General features: G+C 33.8%; 1 long non-coding RNA gene across 1 annotated transcript; it reads right to left on the bottom strand.

Moving 5' to 3' along the window:
- Positions 1–1,591: 1,591 nt before the first annotated feature.
- LOC132113133 (uncharacterized) lies at positions 1,592–2,113 on the bottom strand. The gene is made up of 3 exons (XR_009425088.1): positions 2,081–2,113; positions 1,959–1,982; positions 1,592–1,862 (listed from the first exon to the last, which is right to left on the bottom strand). It is a non-coding gene; the product is annotated as an uncharacterized LOC132113133 (long non-coding RNA).
- Positions 2,114–7,318: the final 5,205 nt, after the last annotated feature.

The following is a 7,318-nucleotide window of genomic DNA, read 5'->3' as shown; positions in this document are numbered from 1 at the left end:
AAGTCTTTATACCAAAAATACTAATTTATACAGTCAAAAGCTTTTTCTGCGTCCAACCCCAATAGTACTGCATCTATAAAAAGATACATTTTGCTTCAATAATTCCAGTAGCTGTGTCAAAGATTGCTCAGGGTCAGTTAAATATACCAATACATCATCAGCGAACAACGAAATAATTTGTTATCCCCCATGCATAGCTATTCCTTTAATATTGTTGTCCTGAATGATCAATTGGCTAAGGGGCTCAATAAAGATTAATTCTTGCCCCTGGGCTATCGTAGAGAGTTTGTAATGTTTTAATAAAGGTACTATGAAATCCAAATTTGTCCAAGTCTTTATACCAAAAATACTAATTTATACAGTCAAAAGCTTTTTCTGCGTCCAACCCCAATAGTACTGCATCTACATTAATTTCATTTCATTTATCTGATGCTTTTATCCAAAGCGACTTACAATTGCTATATATATGTCAGAGGTCGCACGCCTCTGGAGCAACTAGGGGTTAAGTGTTTTGCTCAGGGACACATTGGTGTCACACAGTGGATTCGAACCCGGGTCTCTCACACCAAAGGCATGTGTCTTATCCACTGCGCCAACACCACCCTCATTATATTCTGTTATATGGTTAATTACGTGTAAGGTACTTCTGATACTATCTTGAGTTTGCCTTTCACGAATAAAACCCTTCTGATCAAGGCTAGTAATTAATGTTAGCAAACCCTCTATTCGTTTGGTTAGTATATGGGTAAATATTTGCACCATCTACCATGATGATGTAAATTTCACCAATCTGAGCTGTGCCAAATAAAACCTCTAGAGGGAACACTAAGACGCATTGCATATACTTGTTTGCATATTCTGCAATAAACAAGATTTTTCAACTTTAAATGAATAGTCTTGACCTAACTCCACTGGGGAAAGTGGGTAGGTACCAATGCACTCTTGAGTTATTGGACTTTTAGTGGTTGGGTGGTGATATTTTGTGCTACTGGCAAATTCCAACAGAATTTAAGGTCATTGTATTAAGTGTGTTTCCCAATATGCTTTTTTTTTCTCTTTCTTTCTTTCTCTTTTTTTCTTCCCCTGGACCAAGACGGGGACTGCAGGTACATGCATGATTTTGAGTTGAATAGGAATGCTAAATGAAGTGCACTCCCAGTTTTAAACCTGTAAGCATCAACTTTGGCACATTTCCCACTTTTGGAGTTCTCCATGTTCAGGTGGGTAATTTGTAGGTCTTTTGCATTTAATATAGAAATATGGCATGCATCCTAAGTTCAGATGAATGTTTAGGGTGCCAAGCTTGCAGAACCTGATGTAATTTGTTTTTGTGTAGTAACAGCAGATCCGTTATTCCTAAAACTTGGGTTCATATTTATTCGTTTGGAATCCCAGTTGACAACCTTTTAACATGTGTTGGCTGGTCGTTAATGCAGCATCTCAGGCATTTGGTTTCTTGCACAGCACAGTTTCACTACGAATGGCGATATTTGAGTTTTGTACCATTGACTGAGCTCCCCATTGTTGTTTAGAGATAATTTTAAGTCAAGAACCAACTGATATCCATTATAAACCATTCAAGACAGACACATATCATTTAAGAGTGTTTTAATTTCATTATTTGAATACAATATGGAGCTGAAACCCAATTTTAATATGTAAAGCATGAGAACATGCATGGACCACCATGGTCTCAGGTTATGACCTTAACACTTTTTTCCTTTTTGCTGCTCACATGCATGTCCCTTTTTCCCATGATCACCTCCATGACTGTGACCATGATCATGACCATGGTCATGACCTTGTCCTTGCTGTCCTTGCTGACATTTCCCTTTTTCTTTGCCTTGGCCCTTTCCATGCTTCTACAAGTAGAAGTAAATTCAGAGTTACAGTCTGTCATTGGAACTGTTAATATGCAAAAAGTGCAATCATTTTCTACCATTAAAGTTTGCTCTTACCTGTCCACATTCATCTCCTGTGCTCTATCAGACAGGAAATATGACAATAGGATTAGCATACAATGGAAAAATTCTTTAACTATTTGTATAGAAATGTAAAGAGTGTGATATTGTCTTCTTACCATGGAGCCAGAATCTCCGCAGCCCTGTTGATATACAAAACAATCAGTATATTATTCTTTAAAACTTACAATTAATGAATCAATCTACAGATATGCACAATTCAAATGCTAATAAAATGTGCAATGCTATAAAATATGTTTACTCGAACGTATTTTTGTAAAAAGGAATTGTAAATATCTTACCTGCTGTTGTTCTGCAGAAGACATTGGGAAAACAAAAACGAGCATTAAGAGTTGTTCTCTAATGGCATTTAAGTGAAATAATTGTGAGAGTTTACATGTAAAATGTCTTTAAATTTTAATAAAATGCCACAAACAGAAAAATGTCAGTATATTTATATGAAATATGACGTACGTGGATTACTCATGTTGAGATTTTCAGATATTCAGCACGTCTGTAAACACTAAACAACGAAAAAGATCCGTAAGCAAGATTTCTTCTGCATGCATGGTCAAATTATATTTATTTGAACGTTTCATAAGATAAAATCCTTAATGAGTAAATTAAGTAACTTTTTCAATCTGTTATTTGTCATCAAATGCTCCCATGAATCGTGCATTTGACAGGTACCTGATGGAGCTAATAAATGAGGAAAGTCTTACCTCTTTTCTCGTATTGCTCTCTGTCTGGAAATGCTGATCTCGCGCTTGTATTTATACTTTGCATCCACCCTCAAGTGACACAGATACCTGCTCATCCATGCCCAAGAGTGGATAAACAAGTCTGTGCTCACATTACAACAGCAGAATACAAGAAATGAGAGCTGAATGTAAAATAAATATATTTTTGGTATCCACTGCATTTGTTCAATATGTCTTAAATGTGTAAATTTGAATGGACTATGCACTGATCACTAAATGAATCTATGCAAGTGCCTCTAAAAATAAATGTCATAATCCGTAAGTCATCTTATCAGTGCATGTTAAAACGTGTGAATTTCAGTGTAAATATTCGGACTCTGTTGTAAAATGGTGTAGATGTTTTTTCTTGTTTTGTTTTGTTTGTTTTTCTCCACCCATGGAGATAGGAATGTTATCATCCCATTGATGCAACACGGATGGAGGAACACCCAAAAGAGTTTGGGGAAAAAAATCAGAAAGATCTTCCGAGATGTCAGCTAAATTCAATTTACAATCTGTGATGGGTTTTACTTAAAAATTTGAGAAGATGCATGCAAAACATTGTTTTTTTCAACTGATTTTTTTTTAAAAGCAATCTTCTTTCATAATGCAATCTACACAGTTTTTCATTAAAAAAAAAAAATAATAATCAAAGGAAAGCAACATAAAATTTGAACTGGTCTTCATTTGCATATGAGCTGATTAAAATACGGAGGGTGTTTTACATCTGTAATCCTTCTAATCAGATGATCTTCTACACCCATTAAACACATCCTCAGTCATTAAGAATGAATCAGTAATTACATTCAGAAATACAATTATGCATTAAGGCATGAAAAAAAAAAAGAAAAACTGAAACAGTGGCTTTAAAAAATATTTGCATATATAAGTTGTATTTAAAAAGTAACAGTATTATATAATATTATATAAAATAAAGAGCAGCATTTATTTGTGAATGATGTTTGCTTTGATATTTTATCTGATGTAAACACATTCAGTGTTACTTAATATGCGAATGACAAAAAAATCAAGAGATGTCAGTTGTTTCACGCAAAAGAGAAATTACATATAAATTAAATAGAGATTAAATAAAGGTTCTTGTGCTATTTTTAAAAAGAGGATGTAAAAATGAAGTTGATAAAGTTTGAATATTTATAAACTGACACTGCGTTGAGTTTAGATGAGCATTGAAAAGATAACAGTATTTAAATGTTATATATTTGTCTTATATTCTTCTGAAACATAAAGCATTGGGCGTTTGCTCTGTGAATCTGGATTAGCTCGCTCTGCGTTTGTAAAGGGTGTATGAAGAGTCGCAGAAAGGCTTGTATTATCTCTAATAGATTTAATAAAAGATGTTTAAAAGCAGACAATAGCCGTGGGAGAAATGTGCTTAATCATCATGAAAATAATGTCATTATAGAAAAAGACAGGCTTGTTTCCTTTATGCAACACAGATTTTTTTTTAAATGATTTTGAGATGGACTGACATGTTGCTGACAGGTTTCAAGAGATTAATCCTGACACAGTTGCTCCTGCAATGTTCTTATTCATATACACATAATTGTGACTGTAATTATATTCGTACACTAATATGATCTCAGCTTTTGTTTTGATAGCTGCAGAACTTCATGCCAAGAAGATGAATGTCCTGCACCATGATCTTTAAAGACCAGATAATGAACTGCAGGTTTGGTCATAATTATCATTGCAGAACACTGTCACACAGATCGATGCAAACTGATATGTGGTCGCTAGGGTGTTCTGGGTGGTTGCTAGGTGGTTTGCTTGTGTTGGAAGTTCTGTTTTCCAGTACAAATATCTAAACATTCTTGAATCAAGACCCATTTACTTGAGAAGCAATTAAGACATTAAGTCATGTTTTCTTAAGTAAATCCAGAAACCTTAAAAAATTAAATCAGTAAAAAAAAAGTAAAAAAAAAAAAAAAAAAAAAAATATATATATATATATATATATATATATATATATATATGTGTGTGTGTGTGTGTGTGTGTGTGTGTTATCAATTATTAGACATGAGTAAGAATATATTTTTTTCTATTTTTTGCTTTTTCTTTTTTTGAAGTGTAGTCCTAAGTTTTAAGATATTAGCATCATATATATGGAAAAGAGCTGCTAGGATAGTCATAAAAATATATAATTGTGCATTCCATGGAGGAATGAAACTTAAAGAAAGTAATACTTAGTAAAATGTGTTTATTGACCTAAATAAATTCCTTTAAATAACAAAAGTTTTGACATTCATGAAATGGCTGAAAAAAAACTGCACAAACAATGTTTCATTAATTTAATACTTTTTTTAAAATATATTTTTCATTTTTATTTTAAAAGTAAATGGGGGGGGGGGGGATTTTCACATTTTTTTTTTTTTTTTACTTTTATTAAGTTTTAGTTTAAGTTAGTATCTTAACTTTAACTAAATGAAACAGAGAAATGGTGCCTTGGTAGCTAGCAATAAGTTTTCAATAAGTGGCATAAAGTGTTGTTGTTGTTGTTCACTTAAAAAAAAAATTATTATTTTAATTTACAGTTAAGTGGTTGCAATCAGTATATTTTAGCTACATTTAAATAAACAAAATTAGTTGACTAACTTTCAACATATATATATATTTTTTTAAACGTAGCTAAAACAATTTTTTGCAACCACTTACCTTAAAAAAATAGTATTTGAATGTATTTTTTAAGTATAGTATGACTAGTGAAAGATAGTCATCTGGGTTGAGCACTATTAGCAGCATTAATAACAACAAATGCACAGAGTCACTCGTTAAACTCCTCACACTCCTCCTCACATCTGATTGGTTGTTCAATAGGGGCGTGTCCTGTCAGCATTACACCTGAGCTGCACTCACCCCCGACAAAACGGTGCAGAACGTTTTTAAACTTGCTCTTGTGAATTTATGTTGATGTTAATAACATTATGCAAGCTGTCTCTTTAATTCCAGGTGGTTTATATACATGTTGCTGCTGATTGACCTGACATTTTTTACGCACCCCCCAAACAAGAGAAAACGTATCTCAAACCCCATTGCACAACGTTTCCAGGAAACATGTAGTTCAAGCAAAACGTTGGGCAACGGTTTGAGCTTGAACTTGCCCTTGCTAATATTATTCTGAGCTTCAGGTTTATTCTTGAAAGATCTTGACATTATCAAAAGACTCGTAGTGCAGCATACCTGCGGTCTTATTTTTGACACTCGAGCTATGCACTAGATAGTTTCCCTTCCAGCTACATGTAGTTTTGTGTTTCAGGTGTGGTGACGCAAACACAGACGTAATTTGCTGCACATCTGTACGAAGCAGGTTTCACATGCTGTCATTCTACAGGTTGAACTAAACCACCCAAAAAGAAAACATAGGCCTACTCAGTTTCTTTCCACAAGCAGTATCTCTTTATTTGTAGGCTTGATCTGCACTTTGGCCCCATTGTGTAGTTTTTAAATCTCAGATTTCTTCTAAAATCTCTTTGCACAGTCAATCGCAAAGCTTTCTCATTTTAGATGTGTTTTGTGTGTTCTGTACTTGAAAACTAATGCTGCCACTCAAGTCTTTTTGCCATTCAGTGGGCGGAGCCACACTTCCAGCTGACAATGATGTCACATGCATACAATAAATTCAGAAAATGGTAATACTATATGAAGAATTAAATGATAATAATTATCAGTTTGCAATATCAAGCAGGACAACTTTTGTACAGGTAAAGATGGAAAAAACTGAAAGCCTTGCATGTTTTAAGTTACAACATGGTCACACCCTTACAAATAAAAATAGAATACGTAAAGAAAATAATAAAAATCTCTCTCTGTTTACAGAACTTTTAAAATGAATATGCAAGGGAGTTCGGATCACGTATGACTGTTCTGATTCAAGTTCATTGTTAATTACAAATAAAACATGTCATTCAGAGAGCAGAGCGGATATAATGATTGAGATTCTTCAAAAAATACATAGGATCCAAAATGATGGGAATTTATGTAGCTTTCTGTTGCGTACCAGCGCATGTGGGAGTAAAAGGAAATGAGTTAGCAGACCAATATGCAAAGGAAGCAACAAAGAAAGTAGACATTGATATGCGGATAAAGTATGGTAAGAATGAAATGAAGTGTTTAATCAGGCAACATGTGAAGAATAGATGGCAGGAGTATTGGGAAGAAGAAAGAACAGGGAGATGGTTTTATAGTATTCAAAGAGTTGTTGGTAAGAACAGAGTAACAGGAAGAAAAAGACAGGAGGAAAATATCATCTCAAGGCTTAGATTTGGTCATACTGCTCTTAATGGCAGAAAATGGGGACACATGAAACTGGAAAATATGAGTATTTTAATATAGAGGGAAATGTTATAATGAAGTGTCCAAGATACGGAAAGGAAAGAAAGATACTAATTGATGTTCTCGAGGAAAATAAAGAAAAATTTAATTTGATTAACATTTTGGGGAATAAATCAGGGGATAAAAACTTTCAGTGTTTAATGCGTTATTTAAAGGACAAAGGATTATATAACGGAATTTAGGGAAGATTACGAGCCTGATCCACACTCCTAATCAGTAGGTGGCGGTAATGCACCTAAAAGTTGTTAAACGCCAAGAAGAAGAAGA

Source organism: Carassius carassius, chromosome 32 (genome assembly GCF_963082965.1).
Source record: "Carassius carassius chromosome 32, fCarCar2.1, whole genome shotgun sequence".
NCBI lineage: Eukaryota > Metazoa > Chordata > Actinopteri > Cypriniformes > Cyprinidae > Carassius > Carassius carassius.
Note: the sequence above shows the minus strand (reverse complement) of the source record. Positions and strands in the feature narration are given on the sequence as shown.